General features: G+C 42.5%; 1 protein-coding gene and 1 long non-coding RNA gene across 3 annotated transcripts in view; one reads left to right on the forward strand and one right to left on the reverse strand.

The window, feature by feature from the left end:
- LOC144687108 (uncharacterized) overlaps window positions 1–12866 on the forward strand; it is a 45735-nt gene extending 32869 nt beyond the window's left edge. The window contains exon 3 of the long non-coding RNA XR_013578063.1: window positions 12245–12866. This is a non-coding gene — a long non-coding RNA (uncharacterized LOC144687108). The remainder of the gene's footprint in view (window positions 1–12244) is intronic.
- The window catches only part of znrf3 (zinc and ring finger 3), a 262802-nt gene that overhangs the window by 211299 nt on the left and 26384 nt on the right, over window positions 1–25119 (reverse strand). The gene's annotated exons all lie outside the window — the stretch shown is intronic.

Here is a 25119-nt window from a genome sequence, read left to right on the forward strand (position 1 = left end):
CGTGTGTGAGAATGGGTGGTGACGTCCCTCGAGCTGGCAGTGAGTGAGATGCCGGTGAATGTGTGATGGGCTTGAGTGTGTGAGTTTAGAGTGAGGAGATGGTTGCTGTACCCTGGCTGCATGGATGAGATCATTCATTCCTTATCTGCATTGGATGGCCAACCTCTTCTGTGCAGCATTGGCACTGACCACCACTGCCACCGCCTCCCAAGCCTGGTTGGTCACACCGCCGCCCATCCTGCGGCCAGGGCAGGGATAGGGGACATCACGGTGGGCCTCCAATGCATCCAAAAGACATTCCAGTGACACGTCACTAAACCTGGGGGCTGCAGTCTTTTTGCCTTTCGTGGACACCTTCCCTGCAGTAGTTGTGGGCTGGAAGCACTGAGATGCGTGCGTGCAGCTGGACTTTAAATATGGCACTGGTGTGATGAAGCGACGAGGTGATGGCATGGCGGGTGAATGAGACCCCGGCTACCATGGAAACGGCATGTTTCCCGGGAATACATAACTAATGTGGTGGGTTTGGGGTGATAAAACCCGCCATTGTGGCCGATGGGTAAAACATAGTTTTACCTGCCTGCAAGTGCGCTTAGTGCAAACTTGGAACGATTCCACCCATCATTGTATGAGAAATCAAAATTGTTTTCCCTAAAACATGCAAATGCCTGAAAGGACTACTTACAAAAAAAAATCACCCAATAATTTAAGTTGATTTTTTTAATCTCAGAAACATAGGCCAGGATTTTACAGCCCCACCAGGGCGTGACTCCCCCCAGTGGATACGTCGAGCCATTTAAATCTCCATTCAGTTCGGCAGGACTGTAAAATCATGGCCATACTGTTTCTGTTCCAAGTATCTAAAGGAGGTTTTACTAATGAAGTAGAGATATACCCAGGAACGATTTTGTATTTAGCAGATAACAGTGGTTCTGGGGGTAATTTCCACTGTGATTTCAGGTTAGCTGTTTGCACAAGTTATGACTCCAGTGTTATACTCTTAATAGCCAGTTAGTGAAGGGAAAAAAACCAAAGCCAGTCTTTACTTGGAATAGATTTATTCTCAGATTGAGACATTGCAGGTATATATCTCCTGACTCCACTCCTGTGTTAGTGTTTCTTTACAATTCTTTCGAGTTATCAACAGTCACAGATTGCAACTCTTTCGAGTACAATCACAGTTCTTGGTTTCCGGGAGTGGGACACGAACCCACAACCCTCTGATTCAAAGGCGAGGGTGCTATGAACTGAGCCACAGCTGACACCTCCCCAAAACTCTATAGTAACTCTTTCGAGTTATTAACAGTCACAAGTAGTTATCCAATCAATGCCCTCCACCTGTAGGTGCTTAACCTCAATTGATGTAATTAATATCCAATGCTGATCCAATATCCATCCAATATCCCCCCCACCGCCCCCCCATGCCCAGCCCCAATCACACATTTCCTAATGGCGCACCTGAATCTGTATTTCTATGAATGTTTACTTTTAAAAGTCAAACCATAGGTTTCACATCCAATTTTTTCCATGCATTCACAACTTAGCAAACAGGAATGGATGTCTGTAGATTTTGTTCCGCCACAGAGTGATTAACATACTGAACAAGTATTAGAAATACCTTTTGGGGTAACTGGGTCTGTGAGCATATTCTGCTTTCGTTTCTGGGACTTGTGTTCAAATCCAGCCCATTTAATTACATTTGTAATGACAATTTCAAACTAATTTTTCTTATATATATATATATATATATACCTGCCCACAGCGCACCCCCTCCTCCCCCCACCCTGTAAAACAGCCTGACTGAGATCAGGAATTCATATTGCTGGCAACTGATGGAGCAAACCTGCTTCTCCCTATCAGTCCGTAACACAGGCCATTTGCACACCAGCGTCAATGACAGGCTACAGCTTCTATTGGTACCAGAAAGACTTAAAATGGGCATTGCAGGTAACAACTTCAGTTGACTCTGAGAGATGTGTGTAGAACATTTGGACCGTTTGGTGAAGAGAATTTTGAAAACCAGCCCTTGAAAAATAAAAGTGACTTAATATTAACAAATCGTGCCACTTAAGAGAGTTGCAAGAAAATTCAGAAGTAGTGCTTTTAAAAAAAGAAAAGCAACATTACTGTGTAACCACTTCAAATGGCTGACTCATTTGACAAAAATGTCTAGTCAATTACATCAATCCAAATTGACGGGTGTTTTCTTCAGATAATTTTGCCTATAATTAATAGGAGTATTGTTCTGCATATTATTAATGCTTCCAAAACAACACATAGCTTTATTGATGAGGTTGGGTGATGGTCGGAACCAGGTGTCTCCTAGCTCCTCCACTGAAGATGCCCACTGTTTACTTTTGCCACTAGTTGCCGCAGATTTCCCCTTGATTATGAACAAAAAAGCGAATACTGCTCCAAAGCTTCTGCAACCCCCGCATCACCAAAGCCTTTGGTTTCTCACTGCCAACTGAGCCATTCAAATATTACCTCAGCATGATCAAACAAGAACTGGCTAATCTGAAACACAGCGAGCGGAGCGGGGAAAAGCTGGGAAAGTGGAGGCTGGCAGCGGCCAACAAACAAACACTGGACCTCATCCATAATATTAAAAAGGGGAGACAACAGGAGGAACAGCAAGGGGTCATCATCAAAGCTCCCTGTTACCACAGTGAGAGAACACGGGCGTTAAGCATTTCAACATCAAACCCTGCAGCTGACAGCACACCGCCGAGGTGCTGCTCGTCACAGTGGGGTCAAAGATGCGGACAAAAAGCACCAGCGAGCAGCTGGGCACTAGAGAGTGAGCTAACTGGGATTGAGGCAGAGGCCTAGCGATGGGCCTCCAGCCTGGAACCCAGCCGGGTGCTGCTTTTGTTCCAGTGCACCACACAGACAAATGACTCATCCACGCTGTGTCAGCAGCTACATAAAAGTGAGGAAGTTAACGATCACGAAGGATTTTTATGTGAATGCCAGCATTTCAGCACCAACACCTAACAAGGGGCTTGGACAGGCTCCTGTACAACCAAAAGACCTGTATTACCTTGTGCTTCAGTAGTGATCCTCCCCATACACTGTGTCCTTGCATTTGTTTGAAGCACTTTTAAAAATAGTCTTTTATCATTACCTGCAGAAGTTTTCTTCTTTGGCAAGACACATTTCTTACTTTTTAAAAAAAAAATGAAGCAAAGAAATGATTCTTAGTTACCAAGCTAAAGAGCCCCTTCAAATTGGGACGTTTGAAAAGAATTTTAGCAACATTTATGATCTTGCGGGAATTAATCTATTATTAATATATTCTCAGCTTTTGATTCCAAATATCTTTGTCATTTTGCCTTCCCACAGAAAGTTATGATTTTTTGAGGGCTTTATGAAGGTTCAGTTAGTAAACATACTGCCACTTGTTTAAATGGAGCTATATAACACAGGAGGGTTCCATGTTCAATCACTGCTCCGTACTTTATCTGATCGAATTGGGCTAGAGCTGGGGACATTGGAATTATCTTCAGCATAGCTAGGTTGTTGGGCGCGAGGGATAGTGGTGTGGGCACAGTGATAACCCTATAAGCACTAGACTAGAACTTCACCCTAAGCTCTAGAATTCCATCCCTAAGCCGGTCCCACCTGTCTATTTCTCATTCCTCCTTAAACCCTACCCCTTTAACAAAGCTTTTGGTCATCTGTCATAATATCTCCTTGTGTGTCTCGGTTTCAAATGTTTTTTTAATAATACTCCAGTGAAGCATCTTGGGCATTTTACTATGTTAAAGACACTATATGAATGCAAGTGGTTATTGTTGTTAGATCAGTCAGACACCATCTACTGAGTGTGTTCCACATTTCGAGCACACTTGGAATGAAAATTTTCACATACACTTCAACCCACCTCCACCACTAATCGTTGCTGAAATCCTAGTTGGCAACACAGTGGTAATAAAGAAGCATGCAGATAAGACAAACTGGTGGCGGTATAACTCTGATTTCTGGTCCAGAGCAAGAAAAGGCCATTAACTCAACCACAGCTAGTCAAATTGGTTCACAAATGCAGCCATTTACTGTACAAGACTGATCACAGCACAAGCCAACCCCTCTCTTGTCAGTGCAAGAGTTAATCATTAAACTAATGGTTAAACTTCCTATACAAGTGATTTTTTTTTCTTCCCATATGTATATATATATATCTCTATATCTCTATATATATATATAAATATATATCAGTATGACAGCTTTATTTAGTGATCCGAGTAAATTTAGAACAAGCTAGTATATTAAATCTCCATCTCTGGGGTCCCATTCAGCTGTCATATTCTTAAAGGACGGCAATAAAAGGATTCATATTTTATAACAAATGGAGAAATAAGAAGGGACATCAAAGGCAGCCAGCCCCTATTAAAACAACAATATACTTGTGAAAGTCCCATGCTGTGCTAAATTAACTGGGTTACACTGCAGTAAAAGTCATTATTAATACTGTGAGACTCGATCGACAGCCACAGTTTAATTGTACCTTTGATAGATTTTCAGACCTTGGGATTGTATTTCTTTGTGATTTCACAAGTAAGGGTTCCCCTGGGCCTTGTGGGGCAAGAGCTTTCTCTGCTCATTTAGCCTTCCACTCAACTCTCGGAAATGGTATTCCTAGCCAGTCCAACAATGAACCATACTAAGGTTTGTGCTGATTGATTGATCTCTGAGTTTAGAGCAATCATAATAACACTCATGGACTAAGGTATCAGCCAAGGTTCCCCACACCTCAGTGCCATCCCATTTTCCACTCCTTTTAATTGTTTCAGCTCTGTGTTGGATTGGGACTGTTGGCCTCCTGTTTATGAGGCAAAAAAATACCCTTGATTTGTCTTGTGTCCTCATGACCTCAGGATGTGCCAAAGCACTTTACAGTCAATGAAGTATTTTTGGAGTGCAGTCACCTTTATAAAGTAGGAAATGCAGCAGCCAATTTGCACCCAAGGTCCCTCAAACAGCAATGTAATAAGTAGGCCATCTGTTTTAATTGTTGCTTGAGGGATAAACATTGATCAGGACAGCAGGTAAGAACTCCCATACTATTCTATTAGTGCTGTGCAGTCCTTTACATTCACTTGAGAAGACAAACATGGTTAAATGTATCATCTGAAACCAACGGTGCAGCACTCCCTCAGCACTGCGCTGGAGTGAAAACCTAGATTGTGGGTTCAAATTTCGGTAGTTGGATTTAAACCAACAATCTTTGGATTCAAGAGGCTATCCACTGAGCCAAGACTACTCACCAAACATGCTCCTGCATTTTATGTTTATATATATATACTTATATATTTAGAAATTTATATAGCACCTTTAATGTAAAAAAAAACATTTTAACGTGCTTCACAAATAGGCCTCAGAAATGGATTGCAAGCTACAAGGCAGAGTTTAGGAGCAGTGACTGAAAACTTGGTCAACGAAATGGGTTTATGAGATGTTTAAAGAGGTAGAGAGAGAGAGAGACATAATCAGTATATAATGGCCATTCACAAGAAGTATGGACATAGTCAGAATTGCCTTTTTGACATTCTTCAAGGTTAAATGACTCTGTTGACAATCACTTCAAGGGAGAAAATTGGGAGGAAAAATTATCCTGTTAGCTTGCATATAGTCCACTTGAAATTCCTACATGCAGACTGCTAATAACTTTCGGATGATGTTGAGATCTGAGCTTCCGAGACTCGAACAGAGTTTATGCTGGAACTTAGTGTTTCCAGTTAATCATGAGCTGAATCAGTGAGATGGACGCTGCATGGAACTCCATTTTCTAGAGTGTAGCCTCTGCGCTAGGAATCACTTGCCTCTCAGAAACTTAAAAAGACTGAGGGAAAAGAAAATGGCATGTGATTTGAGAAGCTTAAAGCGACAGTGCCACCAGATTGGAGAGATTACAGACACTGAAACCCACTGCTGCAAAAAGCTCAGCAAGCAAAGGCCTATTCTCTTAGCTGCAGTGGGAAGGTGTCTTTCAGTGGCATCACCAACTTTCCAGTTAAGAGACTTAATTTAAGACTTCAAACAAGCATAAAACCAATGTTTTGTTGTACCGGGCAGACTGGCAGTGTGGTCCTGCCAGTGTGCCGTGGATAATGTCATTGTACCCTCCTTCATAGAAAAATCCGGGTTGATTGGTTGGCTTGTACGATGGTTTCCCATGGTGACAGCACTCTATTTAATTGGTAGCCTTCTCATGTCAGGACTAACTACAGACCAGATTATATACATCAAATGTATATTTTGAGATACATGAATGAAGGTCTCTGTTTTAATTATTATTGTTAGCCTCTAATTTTCTCCTTGAACATTGCTTTGAACAACTGCCATCCCAGACAGTATCAACCTCCACCTTCTGAAATAACTCCACCTCTTGGAGGTGCTGACTGTTGCCAGGATACAGTCCCATGGGCACCAGTTAACTCTCAGCATCTTACTCGGTAGATCAGCTGTCACATGGCCTTAGGCAATGGGGATGTCCCATTTAGTTAATCGATTAAAGTTAATCCCAATCCTATCGTTTTCGCTGCCCACATACCTGCGCATTCCAGCAGGATCATTGGATAATGATCAGCGATAAGAATTCTGGCTGACTATTTTCCTGCTGAGTCCCACTGTAATGCCTTTCCCCCACTTCAGCAGTTAACCAGGAGAGGGGGAGGTAGGATATGGTAGGGGCCGTACAGGGAAGGAATAGGGGAGGGTACAAAAAAGGAAATGGGATACATAAACCGTGAAACTAATTTTTTTAGCCAAAATTTTCAATAGGAGGGTCAGGCAATTTAAAAGATATTTCAATGTTGTGCATCAGAAGGTTTCCAGTCCCTGCCACAATGTGCTATTGTTAATCTGGTATAAAGATGCTATACATCAACACAGTACTAACAGGCTGGAAGGAACACACTGGAGAATGCAGCCCTTCACCCATGCAGCATTCCACACAAAGGACGTGTGCCGCTGTGGCCCTGAGCTCAAAGACAAGTTTTAAAGATTCTGTCAGAGTGTGGGAGGTGTATTTGTCCATGTGCATATGTATGTGTGTGTGTGTGTGTGTGTGTGTATGCACGAGCATCTTTGTAGTGAGGTACCTGAGAACAATCACAAAAGCTAACTGAACACAACATAAAGAAACTTCTTTACTCAGGGTGGGGGTAATGTGAAACTCACTATATTTAATAGGAATGTTAGTAGGAATATTATTAGACATTTAAGCAGCTAGGTAAGTAAATGAGGGAGAAAGAAATGGAAGGTGATGTTGATCGGGTAATATAAAGTAAATAGATTGGGATGGGTCTCATGTGGAGCATAAACATCAGCATAGACTGGTTAGACTGGATGACTTGTGTCTATGCTGAAAGTTCTGTATAATTCTATGTGAAGTAAGATTATAATCTTGATATAATCCATGTTGCAACATCCTACTACCTCTTTCAATCTAGACAATGTGTATTTAATTTCCAAATCAGTTCTTATACCACTGGTTAGTGTTAGTTAGTGCTTCTTCACAGGTGAGAGGATGTTTTGTGATATGATCAGTACAGGTTCAGAAATGAGAGAATCACCAATCAATCCCAGGAAAAATTCTGGCATGCAAAGGTTTTTGTAAAACATTTTTTCATCTTAAACTGCCTGTGGGTTCCCTAAAAAGAACATGCAATAAAAGTAGAGCCTTGATAGATACAAATAAATACCAATAACTTTATTCGCCTTTAATATGACAGCAGGTCAACAGGACATCCCATTGATGGCTGTGCAAAGGAATGGTGGAGAGGAGTTGGCAAAGTATTTAAACACATTTCAGTACTTTTGTCTCTCTGCTAACTCTATTGTTTAAAGAGACTGTATCTCTCTTTGGGGCTTACCTAGCCTGCATATCAAAGCAGACATCAAAACCCACAGGAGGTCCACTATATTTGCAGCATTACTACCATGTCATTTGATTGTCTTTCGTTTAATTTACTTTGATCTTTTGGAGAGAATGAGTTTGAGGTAACAATGGCTCCATTGATCAGATTGTTGATACGTTGCAATTTGGCTTGCTTTGATAAATCCTCCCTGTGTTTGCCAAGAACAAGCTTTGAATCGATCAATTGGACAAATTCAGATAGGCCCAGTCTCAGGTTCCGGTTCACAAGATGAGAAAAACCATTCAGCCCATCTTAGTTCAGCTACCCAGAAAAATCCAGGCTGCATCTAATTGTTTCTTAAATGATTTCAGGGTTTTTGCCTCCATTGCTCGAGCTGGAAATCTGTATCATACTTTTATTCATCTTTTGTGAAAACAATCCTGATACCAATATTAAATTTGTCTTTTACCAGTTTGGGTCTATGTTCTACTCTTGTTCTACTCTCACTCTTTAACTGAAAGTAATAGTTCATATTTTACCTTCTCCATCCTCTTGACTATCTTATAAACATCAAGATAAAAGCAAAAAACTGCGGATGCTGGAAATCCAAAACAAAAATAAAAATACCTGGAAAAACTCAGCAGGTCTAACAGCATCTGCGGAGAGGAACACAGTTAACGTTTCGAGTCTGTATGACTCTTCAACAGAACTAAGGAAAAATAGAAAAGATCGAAACGTTAACTGTGTTCCTCTCCGCAGATGCTGTCGGACCTGCTGAGTTTTTCCAGGTATTTTTATATTTATTTTTGTTATAAACTTCAATATGGTTACTCCTCAGATGCCTCCTTTCTAGGCCTAACAGCTCATGTTTTTTTCCGTACCTTCATATTTCAGACTTTTGATGCCAAGGATTATCTTTGTAATTCTTCCCTAAACTATTTCCAGCACTTGGATGTGCCCCTTGTATCTTGGTGACCAGAAATGGACAGCACAATGAAGCTCAGGTGTGATCTGACCAGAGTACTGTACAGTTTGATCACTATTTCCTCAGACTTGTAATCTGGTTTGGCTTTGTCACTTGACATTTTATTAGGTTTGTTAATTGTTGCCATGTCTTGTTTGGATGTGTTGACCTTTGAATCAACTAAGATACTAAGCCCTCTTTCAATTTCATAGCTTTTCAAAACCATTAGGTTGCTCACAGTTTTCTTGGAAAGTGCCTGAGCTAAAGTGCTAGTAGCTATTTCAGTGAAGAGCCAGTCGATGTGATGACATAATTTGAAGCATTGAATATAATCAGCTGATGTGCCCACATTTACCATTCTCACCCATTCTCCTATCAGAGATACAGCATAGAGGGCGGCCATTTGACCCATTATCCCTGAGTTAGCTTTTTGAAAGAACTTTCCAATTAGTCCCATTCCCTGCCCCTACCCCATAGCCTAACAGTCTTCACATTGAGGATACCCTCCATCGTGTTGTGTGGCAATACCACTGTGCTAAATGGGATAGATTTTGAACAGATCTAGCAACTCAAGATTGGGCATCCATGAGGCGCTGTGGGCCAAGAGCAGCAGCAGAATTGTACTCGAACACAATCTGTATCCTCATGGCCCGGCATATGCCCCACTCTACCATTATCATCAAGCCAGGGGATCAATCCTGGTACAATGAAGAGTGCAGGAGGGCATGCCAGGAGCAGCACCAGGCATACCTAAAAATGAGGTGCCAACCTGGTGAAGCTACAATACAGGACTCGTTGCGTGCCAAACAGCATAAGCAGCAAGTGATACACAGAGGTAAGCAATCCCACAACCAACGGATCAGATCTAAGCTCTGCAGTCCTGCCATATCCAGTCATGAATGGTGGTGACCAATTAAACAACTCACTGGAGGAGGAGGCTCCACAAATATCCCCATCGTCAATGATGGGGGAGCCCAGCACATCAGTGCAAAAGATAAGGCTGAAGCTACAATCATCAGCCAGAAGTGCAGAGTGGATGATCCATCTCAGCCTGCTCAGGAGTGATGCCAGTCTTCAGCCAATTCGATTCACAGCATGTGATATCAAGAAATGGCTGAAGGCACTGGATAGTGCAAAGGCTATGGGCCCTGACAATATTCCGGCAATAGTACTGAAGACTTGTGCTCCAGGACTTGCCGCAGCCATGGCCAAGCTGTTGCAACACAGGCATCTATGGGGCTATGTGGAAAATTGCCCAGGTATGTCCTGTACACAAAAAGCAGGTCAAATCCAACCCAGCCAATTACCGCCCCATTAGTCTCCTCTCCATCATCTGTAAAGTGATGGAAGCGGTCAAACAGTGCTATCAAGTGGCACTTGCTTAGCAATAACCTGCTTATTGACGCCCAGTTTGGGTTCCACCAGGGCCACTCAGCTCCTGACCTCATTACAGCCTTGGTTCAAACATGTCCAAAAGAGCTGAACTCCCGAGGTGAGGTGAGAGTGACTGTCGTTGACATCAAGGCCACATTTGACCGAGTGTGGCATCAAGGAGCCCTAGCAAAACTGGAGTCAATGGGAATCAGGGGGAAAACTCTCCACTGGTTGGAGTCATACCTAGTACAAAGGAAGATGATTGTGGTTGTTGGAGGTCAGTCATCTCAGCTCCACAACATCACTGCAGGAGTTCCTCAGGTTAGTGTCCTTGGCCCAAACATCGTCAGCTGCTTCATCAATGACCTTCCTTCCATCATAAGGTCAGAAGTGGGGGTGTTCGCTGATGATTGCACAATGTTCAGCACCATTCACGACTCCTCAGATACTGAACAGTCCATGTCCAAATGCAGCAAGACCTGGACAATATCCAGGCCTGGGCTAAAAAGTGGCAAGTAACATTCGCGCCACACAAGTGCCAGACAATGACCATCTCCAACAAGAGAGAATCTAATCTTCGCCCCTTGATGTTCAATGGCATTACCATCACTGAATCCCCCACTATCAACATCCTGGGGGTTACCATTGAGCAGAAACTGAACTGGACTAGCCTTTTAAATACTGTGGCTACAAGAGCAGAGACTAAGAATCCTGTGATGAGTAAGTCACCTCCTGACTCCCCAAAGCCTGTCCACCATCTACAAGGCACAAGTCAGGAGTGTGATGGAATACTCCCCATTGCCTGGATGAGTGCAGCTCCCATAACACTCAAGAAGCTTGACACCGTCCAGGACAGAGCAGCCCACTTGAGTGGCACCAAATCCACACACATTCACTCCCTCCATCACTGATTCACAGTAGCAGCAGTGTGTACCAACTACAAGATGCACTGCAGGAATTCACCAAGGCTGCTTTAGACAGAACCTTCCAAACCCACGACTACTACCATCTAAAAGGATAAGGGCAGCTGACACATGGGAACACCACCAAGTGGCCCTCCAAGCCACTCACCATCCTAATTTTGGAAATATATCCATTGTTCCTTCACTGTCGCTGGGTCAAAATGCTGAAACTTCCTTCCTAACAGCACTGTGGGTGTACCTACACCACATGGACTGTAGCGGTTCAAGAAGGCAGCTCACCACCACCTTCTCAAGGGCAACTAGGGATGGGCAATAAATGCTGGCCCAGCCAGCGAAGTCCACATCCCATGAATGAGTAAAAAATAAGGTTTATCCTTTTAATCCTCTTCTGGAAGTTTCTGTTCGGTTTCCTTTGACCACCCTTCCTGACAGTGCATTCGAGATCAGAACAACTGTTTGAAAAAATAACTCTTAATCTCACCTCTGCTTCTTTTGCTAATTACCTATCAGCAATTTTATTAAACTGCAATCACTACTCAACATAAGCAGTGAGGAACCCTCCAAATTGTACACTCAAGTGATTTGGCAAACTTAGACCACGATTGCACTGAAGCAGTGTGAAAACAATTTTACACCAACACTAGAGGATGGTCAATATTACTGCAGCACAAACATGCGTAGCAGCCAAGGACAGGCAAGTCAAAAAGACCCAGTTACAGCCCAGGGAGAAACAAATGATAAACATTTCAAAATTTTGAAAAGGTAAACTCTGAGAGGCAAAATAAAATTCTCTTTTAAAAGTTATGAGGGAACAGAGCTTTGGTATGTGATCTTTTCATTCTCTTGCGGATTTGAAGAAAGAAAAGTTTCTTTTCATGTTTCAGTTACTTTACTGCCTGTCTGTGATATTCTCAAAGGGGTGGGAGGGGAGGGGAAAGCACAAAAATATCCAGGGTATCCGAGGCATGTTTCCAAAGCTGATTTCCGAAGCAGATACGGCCCTTGCCTCTGTGTGATCCTGCATTCATTCCCTCAGTTTATCGCAAATCATTGCCCTCCCTCCTTTTTGAGAATGTTGTCCTTTTTCTGTTGCTCAAAACCCTCTTTGTTTTCTCTCCCAGACCGAGCCAAAGAAATATCTATCCCTGAGACTCCAATCATGCAGAACAGACGGGACGGAACCGGACGGGACTTGGCTCCTTTTGTGTGCCCCTTGCCGTACAGGGGAGGAGAACCGGGCAGGATAGACCTGCAGCACTCAACAGGCACTTTGATCTTCCAAAAGGCTGCGTGCTCGTCAGCAAGTTCTCCTCCCCCGATAGCATCAGTCGCAAGACAATCCGGCACGTGTACAGCGATGTGATCATGAAGAGCAAGATTAAAGCCTGGGCCGACGAAAGTTTAGGCAGGTCGGTTAATGGAAGCAGTCAGGGTCTCCTCAATGTATGGGCTGCAATAAAACTTGAACCACTAGGCAAGTTGAGCCGACTTACTGCACAAGGACAGGGCTATATAGTTTGCTGACCCCCAGTCATATACATTGGAATAGAGATGACAGGAACAGGGAATAATAATTCAAATACTAAACTGCAAAAGGTGACTCCGTTTCACAACTTTAAAGAGACGTTTAACAAATTTAAGAACACTGAACTTCTCAAAGAGTTCCCGTGTTTTAAATGTGATGGTTCTACCTGGTCCATGTTTCCAATTATCCTGAAATTCCACGTGTGCACTCAGGAAACATTGATCTCAGGTGGGAAAATTTCCTTTTGCATTTGGAACTTTTCTCTGTGATTAAAAGCCTGGTAATACATTTCCAGGAAGGTGAAACTTCATAAAGTGTGATTTCTGAGAATATCACCTAGAATACGGAGGACATTGCCATTGGATTTCACCGTAATCAAGTGACAGCGGCTAACACAAGCCGATCAAAACCACATCAATGCGTCAAAGCCGCTGACTTATGGTTTCTCTGGGTAAATGGATAGAACTATGGTCATTCCCTAAACACAGCTAAATATCTTGGAATCCCAACAAGAGTTTGCCTTTCAGGCTTCCCACATGGCAAACTCCCCTGCTCGCCACTGGTAATATACCAGCAGCAGTTGGATGAGGCCCTGAAGTGCGCATTAATTGCCCACTTCAAGGCCTCAATTAGCATTGGGGTGGGCGGGCCATCCACAAGCCATCCAGCCCTGGACTTAACTGGGTGGAGGCGGGGAGACGGCAGGGCCTCCATCCCGATTAAATGACCCCCTCCTACAAACTTGCTGCTGAGGTTGTGGGGGAGGCATTAAATTCCATCCATCCATCATAGCACAATAAAACCACACAAGCCGATGTGCATGTAATACGTTTCTTTGACGATGATTCCGCAAATTATTCCTGCAGATCATGAATTTCCAAGGCTACAGCCTAGCTCAGCATTCTCTCTCCAGATTCGTATTTGGGAAGTGCAAGAAGCCATTCTTCACGTGAACATTCAAAGGAAACAAAATTATGTCAGCCAAATGCTCAGATGCCGTTCACCTGTCCTCCAGTCGAACAGAAACATTAACCCATTAACAATAGAGTAATGCCTCATGTAACATAGGGGGCAGAAGAATGTCATAGGAATGCATTTATTTACCAGTCACCATAGTAACATCTAGGGGAACCTCTCTACTGATTGTGGCAGATGTTGTCAACAGTTTCTAGCATCAACAGGTTGTATAAGATGTATTGTTTGTGAGGTTTGGTTACTTTTACAAGAAAACATGGATGCAGAGGAAAAGCAGAACGTCTTCTGCGGGAATTAAAGCCACACAAATGGTAGCAAACGGCTAAGTCAGTGTGAGGGGAGTGGGATGTGTAACCTTCCCCCAACAAGGGCACCCTGGATGACTGACAGCTCACTATTCAGCAACATCTTGTTGTGTACACGCCTGCTCCATCCACCAATGCCAGCTCCGTGCTTGCTGCCAAAAGGAAGGGCAAGAAGAGAGCAGTTTCTCTGTCCCCCCCTACCCCTTTAACGCCCCCAATCCCAACTGAAAGCTCCATCCGAGCCCTGAGTTTCAGTTTAACAGTTCAGGTTTTGTGCAAGAAGCAGAGTTTGAATTTCAAACTTATCTTATGTAGAGACCTTATTCCTTTTCAATGTCTATTCTCCTGGAATGTTTGTTACATGAAAGGAATGATATATAAATTGTATTTAAAGGCAAGTGTGACCATGCAACTCCCCTCCACTCCACCTCAAGGAGAGAAGCAGCTCAAAGAAGTGACACATCATTTGGTTTCAATATCATGCCAGGAGCAAGTGACAATGCTACATTTTCCAAGTTAAGAAAGAAAGGCTTACATTTCTATAGGGCCTTTCGTGACCTCAGGATGTCCCAAAGCACTTCACAGCCAATGAGGTACTTGTTTGAAGTGTGGTGACTGTTCTTAGGCAGGAAAGGCAGCAGCCCACTTCTGCACAGCACTGACCAGATCACCTGTCTCAGTGGTGAGAGTGCTACCATTTCGCCATGGCTGACAACTTTAATAAATTAAGAATGTTATTGTGTCGTGTTTTGATTAACACATGGAGAGAGGTAGGCCAACCAGTTCTTGGTGGCAGTGATACCCTTTTAAGGACTGGCAAATGCACCATTGTTCAAAAAGGCCCTTTACTGCAAGTCCAGAAGCATCTCAGCAAACTTGCTGCCAACTATTTTGCTTTGCTGGCAGTTAGTTGTTTTCAAATTGCCAGGACCAATTTACCCTAAATAAATGAGGCAATAAAGAAATGAAATTAAAACTGCTGCAGGAAGCCATTATAAAAGACACTGGAGACAATAAATGGATATTCACCCTTTTCTTTTGCAAGTACAGTCCATCCCTCATAATTCAATGTTATTTCTGGAGGGAATTTTTTGTTAATTATCCATTGATTTCAATTAAGCAACATAAATCCTGTGGCAAAATGAGAATGAGGTATACTAAGAGTTTGTGTTTCAATAGGCCTGGCCATTAATATCGGACAGCATTATATATCTAGAGAGAGTGACTTACATTTATAAAGTACCTTCTACAATCTCAGGACATTCCAATGCCCTTTTCAGCCAATGAAGTACTTTGGACGAGTAGTTGCTGTTGCAATGCAGGAACACAGAGTATCAGCCCTCATTACAGATCCATCAGTTATCACATGTTTTGTTGGCTTTCTGCTTGTCCTATTTCTGTCATCATCCTCAGAGTAGAGCACAGGACACAATAGTGATCACTCCGTTTGTCACTGTGCCATGAATGGCCTACGATAGGTGTGGGGAAATCAAGTGGAAGGGCACACATGCAAAAATGGCAAGCAGGAGCCAATCCGACATGATTTCCTGAGAATGAGTTTATTGGTAGGTTGCCTTGTTAATACTGGCAATAATAGGTGTCAATCTTGGCTCAGTGGTAGCATTCTTGCCTCTGAACGCGTAGGTTCAAATCTTGCTCTCAGAAATTTGAGCATAAAAATCAAGACAGAAACTCACTAGTGCTGAGGGAATGCTGCACTGTCAGAGGTGCCATCTTTCAGTTGAGATGTTAAATTGAGGCCCTTGATGCAATGGTAATATTTTGAGGAGGAGAGTTCTCCCTGACCAATATTAATCCCTCAGCCAGTATGACTAAAACAGATTATTTAGTCATTGTCACATTGCTGTTCGTGGGAGCTTACTGTGTGGAAATTGGCTGCTGCATTTCCCAAATTACAAAAGTGACTACACTTCACAAGTACTTCATTGACTGTAAAATGCTTCCAGACATCCTGAGATCTTGAAATGTGCTATATACATAGAAGTCTCTTTCAAAAAAAAAAGTCGACAGCAGTTAAAATACTGTATGAACAAATGAAAGAATGCAAGTTCTACCTTCTGAAAATAAAATTATTAAAACAATTAATACAGGAGAGACACCAAACGCTCTCTGGATGAATTTTCTCTATCAGTCCCGAAGGGAGTTGTATGGAAAGGGCTGGAGTACACGGTGCGTGCTGCCGAATTGACAGACCAACAGGAAGTATTCAGTTACTGTTAAGAATGTGTCTGTGAGGAGTTGAGGACTGTGATATACAAAGTGGTTGATTTATGGGTCTATGTAATGCCGGTGGAGCTGCCAGCATTCAGTGAAATTATCCAGCCATTCCATTCCAGCTAGATTTATTTCGTTGATATGGTCGAGAGAAAAAAAAAGACATGTTTGGATGTTTAACAAAACATACCTATTTTTTTTAAACTGTACTGTATTTCAGAAGATTGAGACATCTCCTGCATAACCAAATATCCTTCATGAGGGTTTGGAGGAGAGAAACATTGCAACTTGCAGCATTGTCAAGTACTGATTCTCAGGTGATAATTGCAGAGCCTGGGCCATAACTAAAAGTTTGGATTTCCCCTCCACCCGCCCACCAGCTTTTTTTTTGCTCGTTCACCTGAAACTGCTGACTTTAGCTTGGATTATAGTACTTCAGTACTCAGCAACTCAGCTAGGTGACCATTTCACATGTGTGTTCAGAGATGAGTATTGGCAAGTTTGTCTTCCGGGGGGTGCAGTGCAGTCAAGCATGATCCTGTTACCACCCAACATTGGTACTCTTGCTTTCCAGGTGGGTGCACTGGATAACGATCAGTGTTGGGAACCAGGGCTCAATTCATTCCTCCATTGCTCAATAGCCAGAGCTAAAGTCAGCAGATGAAGGGTATTTGTCAGTTGAAGATTGCTAGATCTCACTGGGTAACACACGTGTATTCAAATCTCATGGCATCCAGGTGCCATTTTGATCTTGAAGTATTAGAATGTACAATTGAGAAGTACCAACTTGGGGCACGCGTCATCTACACCATTTGGTGCCTCTAAACATTAACTAATAAGAAGTCCATAACTGAAGGGATGTACTTTCTTACTGACTGGTTGACATGCACGATTTGTTGTATTAATATTGCAAACCAGCTCAATTGGTAAAGGTACTGCCCATTATGGAACTGAACCAACCAGACCAAGACCATCTCAAGTTCAATCTACTAATTGCAGACAGTAGTAACACGCCAAATCTTGTGCCAGGGCCCTGGGCTTGGAAAGAGGGAAAAAAGTACAGCTGTTTACACTTGCTATTTAATGAGCCCTGTGGGTAAGTAGGTGGGTGGACATTGGGCCAAGATGGATTTGGGCTTGGCTGTGATTTGCCCTCAGGTCGTACAGTATACCAGAAGCTAACTGTGAAAGCTCACATGAAGAATGGCTATTAGGATGAGGTATCTGAGGGGTTCAGGCATCCATGGAACACCACCCCCACAAGGTAGTAGCTTCCAGGATTGAACAGAAAAATGAGAGGGGTGTGGGATGAGGGGGAAATTAATAATATCGAAGGTGATGTAAGACACTTGCTGGGATGTGGTGTAATTGTTTGCTATTGTGCTATCTTTCAGATAAGTGGCAAAGCTCCTCTACTGGCTTAGAAAAGTTCACTTTTAGCCCTTAATATCAGTTGATCTGTTCCAGCGAACCCTCAGGGAAATTTTAACTTGAAGATCAAAGGGAAGGAGAGGCCAAAAGTTCATAAGTAAACTTTGAGTAATGGGTGATTAATACCTGAAGCTTTTAAAGTGTGGAGATTAAATCTGGTCTTATTGGAACAACACCTCCGACAAAGGCCACCAGTATTCACACAGTAAAAAGTCTTTCATGATACAATAGTGGGATGCTTGGCTTTGTTCAGGTTCTCCGATGCACAGCTACAAGACCTATATTCATCTGTGACCTATGGTATGTGGACTCTATTTTTGTTGCGTTCCTTAGATGAAATCTACATCTTTGGCTTTTGGTACACTGTTGCCATATTGCAACATGAATGCATGCGATCTGATAGGAGGGGACTTGGCCTCATGTTATGGGATTCCATTCATGTGTGTTCAGTGTAGGAAACCTGTGAAGACTCGTGCATTCTCGTCAGGGGTCATCACACATCTTCACAAAAGTACATGGGGTACAATATCGAAGAGGCCATCCAACCTTTTCTGTGTGCTTGACAGCTGAAGTAAAATATTTTCATTTAGTGTGTGTCTGTACTCTTTTAAAAGTGTGGAGGAAGAAAGAGAGTGAGAGAGAGAGAGAGAGAGAGATTACTTTTAAGGGTGTAAATTTGGCTTCTTCCTGGTTGCCTACTAAATCCTACATTTCATTCGAGAGAGTGGACAAAAGACTTGCACGTATAAAACTCCATCCACGACCTCAGGCCATCGCAAAGTGCCAAGGCAGTAACAACGCCTAATGGATAAAGAGACCCTCACAATCTTTGGCTCTGTTGTATGGGAAAACAGGAGGTTCATGTAAGATCGGGCCTCTGGCCAAATGTTCTTCCCACCAGTCAGGCACCTGTATCTCTCCTCCAAGCTGCACCCAAGAACCCTGTGAGAGAACTCCTCCCTGAGGAGGGAGGAAGATGGCAGGTTTGAGTTTTAACATCATCATCTTGGGCATGCTGTCCGTAAGGAATGGTCCCAAAGGGAAAAGCAGTTAAAGCAAAGGCTCTGAATTCCCAAAGACAGAAATGGAGGGAAGAAAATGAGGTTGAATCACTCAAGAATCAATTGGTCCAATGTCCAGCAGCTGGCTCAGCAGCTATATGGGAGCAGATTGGTGGGGGTTGGCTTTAGAAGAGTTTAAGAGGTACATATAATTACAATGGTGGAGAGGAAGGGTGGTGACAGTGACCGGGGCAGGGGGAGGGGGTGGCGCGAGGGCTTGCAGGGAGAGAAACATTCAATTACATCATCGTTTTCTTGTCTAATATAAACTTCCAGATCCAATTTTTTGACAGAATTTTTGTAGGAGAAAGATGTTGTCTCAGTGCACAGCCAATTAATGTCAACCTCCTCAAAGCTGAAGAAAAAGGTCAATTCTACTATTTGCATTATGCTTGTCTTTGCCCCTATGCTCCATACATCTAAGGCAAAAATTTCAATTTTCCATTAACTAACAAAGCTTCCACACATGATGCTGGGATTATGATGTTCCACAATATGTCCAAAATGAGCCAATAACTGCTATATATTGAAAATGAACTTGTTCATGGAAGGTCAACGATCCAACGTTTGCAAACTGGTATCAAACAAATTTTCATTTTCTTTTCTTTTTTCTCTTCCCCTCCCTTTCCCAACACTATTCAGACCCATGGCACAAGCTCCAGTGACATTAGAAAGACCATTTTGCTGATTCTCCCACATTCCCACCTTTCCTTGCAACATGCTGCCCTGCAGTTTCCTTAAAGCACGCAATCTAATTGTGGCAACTCCTGCCCACTTAAGCATGTGTTACAATGACATAACCAAAGAGAGATTAAAAAGTTGACAAGCTTACAGCCAAACGTTAACTACTCCCTTGGTCGAACCGAAAGGAAATGGCTGTTATTCAAGGATTCCTTTGGCTGTGTCAAAATGATGTTGAAAATTAACAGCTATATACCTACGTTGCAGGAATTCACAAGCCACTGTGGGCCCCACGTTTGTGGCTCCTATTAGTAAAAAAAAATTGAAGCACTGACTTAATTCCTTAAAGGGTTTTTTACATCACTGCATTATGGAGTTTTGAGCTGAAGCGGTTTAATGTCCAATTCTGAGATGACGTTTGATGTCAGCAACAGGTTTGCACTGTGATAAAGCTGGTATCTTCTGATCAGTTTGTCTATTAAAATAAATATAAATTAGATGGCATCATTACCATCTATAAAACTCATTAAAATATTTTGTGAGAAGTTTGACTGGGACACCTTCCAACCTTTGCTAATATAGCCATGCTGAAGCTCCACCAATGACTCAATAGATAAGGACTTGCATTTATTTAGAGCCTTTCGCAACCTAAGGACGTCCCAAAGGGCATTTCAGCAAATAAAGTACTTCTGAAGCATAGTCATTATTGTGGTGTGGGAAAGGATCTGTCCAAAGTGATACCGAATCTTACAGCATCAGAAAATGGCAGGGTTGTTGGCTGGCGTGCACTATGTTGAGGTGCTGTAACTGACATTATCTCCACTCGCTAAGGGGAAAGGGGAGAAAATATCTCCTTTATGGCCTTTTAGTCATTCTACCTCAAAGTTAGTAAATGCGGGGGAACTGAGAAATTGGCCTGGTGTTGGTAAGAAAGCAAACAGCTCATAGTTTAGGAGGACACTGCTGTACTCTCCCCAAGCATGGCTTGCATTTCAATTCTCAGTCTTTACGCAGTCTGCATGTTTTAAAGAGTTCACGGAACAACCTACTAAAGTTTTTCCCACTTTGTTACTTCATGATTACAAGTGTTGTTTGAATTGATTGCCTGCAAAGTATGCTTACACACTAACACCCAACCTCGGTTACATGTCTTCAGGGAGCAATTCACCACATCCCATTGCGCTTCCAACACAAATCCATGCTGAGTTGCAGACAAGTCTTTGCAGTGGTTGAACTTTACCTATTAATATTGACCTTTACCTGACCCTTAGCCACTTGCCCATGGAGTGTGGTTACATTTCAGGCCTTCTACCACTCAGTCTAATACCTTGGGACAGAATGGGAAAAAGAATATAGGGAACAACAACAGTTGAACAGCCATTATAGTTTAAGTCCATAAGAAATGGAATTTATTTGTCCACAATAAATGGAATTTAAATTGTATTTCATTAGTTCTTGACAATTGATCTTGTATCCATACAATTGATCATGCACAAACTTCATTTATTAGCTGTACCACCCTGCGATCTAAATCTCTGTGTGAGGAACACTAGTTTGTTGTTCCTCTGGGGTCACATAGGGGTTAATGGTGGGTTGTATTTAAAGGAACACTGTCTTCATGAAAGAGTGTTTTGGCAAACACTTTGTTTTGGGGGCAGGGAGAAGTGCTGTCTGTGCATTATGGTGCAACCAATATATTTTCATGACGGACAATACCCTTTTAAAAAATAAGAAAGTCACAAGCATTTGAGTTCAATGTTTGATGACCTCAAGGAAGGAGCAGATTTTTTTTTTAAAAGCTGAAACGAAAAATTTCTGACAAGTTTTACCTGTCTTGGCTGTCCCTTGGTACATCTGATCCTGCTCAAATGCTGATAGCTACATTGTAAAACTCAAGAACAATGGTGCCTTTTTAACATGTGACAACAGGTGTGTGCTGTTCCTCACAGCTATAAATGCAAAGAAGTGTTGGAAAACAGCCTTTATCACACTGAACTCTCCAGCTGTCACCTGGGCAACTGAAATTACTTTGATCTTTTGGCTAAAACACAGCGACTCTGGAAAAGGAAGTTTGACTGCTCTGGGAGGGAGGCAGGAGGAGCGTTTTTTTTTTGCCTGGAACACCTTTCCAGCTTGCCCATGAAACACCTGCAATCAGGACCTGCCAGAAATTCCCAACCTTGAATCTTCAATCGAACATATTCTAGGTAAATAATAGCTTGGCAGACATTTAGAGGTGAACTTTAAATAAGAATGCGTGTATACATAAATTTTCGTTATAAATGTTCTCAGCATAATGACTCAAATTTATATAAACATTGAGGAGTTAAGATATGTTCTGCATTTTAACATCTAACTCCAGGTCACACCTGTAGGCTGAAACGGATCAGAGGTTGGGGTTTACTGCAACAGGCAGTTCGGAGCTAGATTTTACTGAATAGCACAATATTGATTAAGTATCTGGCAGCATGGGCATTTTCAGTCATGAATGAACTCTTTTTTTCCTGAGAAACCCAGGTGAAGGGTGACAGCAAGCTTGGGTTTTAAAGCCAGTTGATTGTAGCAGGGAGGATAAAATAATGGAGAGTTGGGGATGGAAGCAGAAAGAGGAGGTTCACAACTGAAGAAGTGGAGGCTTTGAGGCTTTGCTCTCATCCATGAGCCACTGTCCCCTGGTTGCTGTGGGTCGTGTTGACTTTCCTCTCTTTATATGACTCTGTGGCAGGTAGGAGCTGACGGTAAACTGCCAGTAGAAAAAGTGCCCTTAGTGTGAGTCACATCAAATGGCTTTGTTCAGGTTACAGCTAATTGGCCCTGGCATTACTTACTCAGTCAGGTACAAGCCACAGAGTGGTAGCAGTCTGTTTTAGTGAAGAATGTGTCACGACTGATTTGGAAATACAGCAACATCCCCTCCTTACTTTGCCTTACATTGGCATGGACACAAGTTTTGACCCAGGGACCCAAACCCCTCCTGAAAAAGGCCCCACACAACACAGCTGGAGAAGGAACACCATTACCAACATTATCGGGAGCCTGCTAATCATCTAACAACATCCCAAATAACATGGAATTTTTCTATAGATGCAGAACTTGGAGCCAGATTAGAAATACTCAATAATCGATCCTGCATCAAATCATAAATGAAGTAATTCATATAGTGGTAAAGTTGCACAATGTTTCACCTGTTTAATAGAAGGGTGAAGGGAAGCTTCTTTGAAATGCAAATGATTTTCTTGTAAAAGGGATTTTATTTGGACTGTTTGCTCTTATAGGTGCGAAGCACTATCTATTCCTCTTAATTCAAAGTTGCTAGATTTAAATTATCCTTTAATTCAAACTTCCTTTCCCACTTTGCCATGTTATATTTTCAAAACCATGAGCTTTTTAGAAATAGGCTAAGCAAGAAGCAGTGTGGTGAAAGTGAAGGTAGTTAACACACCGCTTAAATGATAAGTCCCTTTTCCCTATCACCCCTGTGCTGGCTGACCAACACTGGCTCCCAGTCCAACATGCCTTCCTTTTAAATTCTCAACCTGGTTTCCAAATCCCTCCATGGTCTCATCTCTCCCTACCTCTATAAACTCCTCCAGCCTGACAACCCTTTGAGATCTCTTTGCACTTCCACTTCTGACCTCTTGTGCATTGCTGATTTTCATTGATCCACCAATTGGTTATTGTACCTTCTGCTGTCTAGGTCCTAAGCTCTGGAATTCCCTCCCTAAACCTCTTGAACTTTCTCCTCTCTTTCCTCCTTTAAGACGTTCCTTAAAATCTACCAATTTGACCAAACTATTGGCCACCTGTCTTAATATCCCCTTATACAGCTCAGTGTCACATTTGCCTCTGATAATGCTCCTGTGAAGCATCTTAGCATGCTTTATAGAAGGTGCTGTGTAAATGCAAGTTGTTGTTGATCACTTCAGCTCAATTGCAAGGCTGGTTCCTGAACAGCAGTGGCAACATGTTTAAAAAGAGACACTTGCAAACAGGTTGGCTTCCCCAATTATCAACTGCTGCAAACCATTTTGTTCAGCCGGCTGGGTAGACTAAATGCCCAACTTGAGCACAAGTCAAGAAAAATGGTGGCACATAGACACCGGGCACTGTCAGCGGCAGCCACTGATATATATTTGCCTTTGATCTTAACATGCCCCTGGCTCCATGAGGGAAAGGGGAAGTGGGGGACACAAAAGGCAAACACTTCATTGTGGCCGTACTCCTCATTTCCAAGAGCATGGGCACCACATCACTGGCATATAATATGTGCCAATGAAGGTGCCTGCAGCAGAGCTGTGAAGCTGAAGAGGTGCACTGGGAATCAACACAAGACACATCCCTGTGGTTCCCTTTATTTCTGTTCAGTGATGAGTACAAACCAATCCTCCTTCTAAAACTAACTTATAATTAGGCGCATGTATGAGTTATGTAGATGGCTTTTGAAGAGATTTTTGAAGAGAAGTTCTATTCAGTGCTGTACAGTAATGGGACAATAAACGCATGCACTTAAAAAAAAACTGTTAGCAGACTTCCTGGCAAACAATGATCCAATTCGAAAGTCGCCCCCAAACACCTTCAGGTTTGGCACTTGGTTATTGCGGAAGAGCGACACACCCAGGATTACTCCTTTGTGACTAAACTGAAGCAGTAAAGTAAGATTACACTGGGGTTAGTGTATAGGAATATGTCTCCTGTCACAATGAAGAGTTCTAGCTTAAGGGGCATATTTTAGATGAAATAACATCTTGTGCACGGAACAGACATGGTGCTGTCTCGCCATTCTCCCGTCAGGGGTAAAAAAGACAATAGAGCAATAACCTGTTACACCAGACAGTGCAGCCACTGATTAAGTATGCCATTTTCATGCACAAGCACTGGGAATCATATAGAAGCTGTGGTTCATCTCTTGTCTTGGAGTCAGAATGTTGCGAGTTCAAGCCCCATGCCAGGGATTTATCCTAGTACAGTACCGAGGGAGTGCGGCAATGGCAGAAATACCATCTTTCAAGTGAGCTGTTGAACCAATGCCCCGTCTACTCATTCGTCTACTCATTTGTGTAGAGATAAAAGATCCCTTGCCACTATTTCAAACAGCAGGGTAGTTTTCTCTAGTACCCTGGTCAATATTTATCCCTCAACTGACATCACTAAAAGACATTAACTGGCCACTGCTGTTTATGGGTGTTTGCTCTATGCAAACTGGCTGCCTTTAATAGTGACTATACTTCAGTAGTTCATTAGCTGTAAAGCACTGTCCTGAGGCTGTGAACGGTGCTATGGAAATGCAACCTTTCTTTGGTTAATGCTAGGCTTTTAGTAAGGTGCAACAGGAGAGAAAGTTAAATTTTGTATTACTCCTGTTGTGACTGCATAGTAGCAGTATAGTTAAGTTCCTAAATTTTATCTGGTATGGCTTCTGGAGAATTTTTTTTTCACTGCTTGTTCCAAGATCCTATTTTGGGAGAGGATATTCTATGACTAATTTCTCATATTTAGATACTTTACACAGAGACCAGTGTGGTGCAGTTGAAGCAATCGGCATTGCCACGTTTGAGGGGAGGATAGGGGCAAGGTGGGAAAGAGTAGAAGGATGCTGGAGTTTATATAAACACGTGAAGACCAGTGGGCTTGAATGGCCTGTTTTGTGCTATTGACTCCATGATATGGCTCAGGAATCGGACTCTTTCCCACTAATGGGCATTTACCTCCTAGAAATTCCATTAACCCAATGTGATTTTAATGGACATACATTTTTCCTGGGGTCTACGATCGTCTTGGCATCC

This window comes from Cetorhinus maximus, chromosome 12 (assembly GCF_964194155.1).
Source record: "Cetorhinus maximus chromosome 12, sCetMax3.hap1.1, whole genome shotgun sequence".
NCBI classification, from domain to species: Eukaryota; Metazoa; Chordata; class Chondrichthyes; order Lamniformes; family Cetorhinidae; genus Cetorhinus; species Cetorhinus maximus.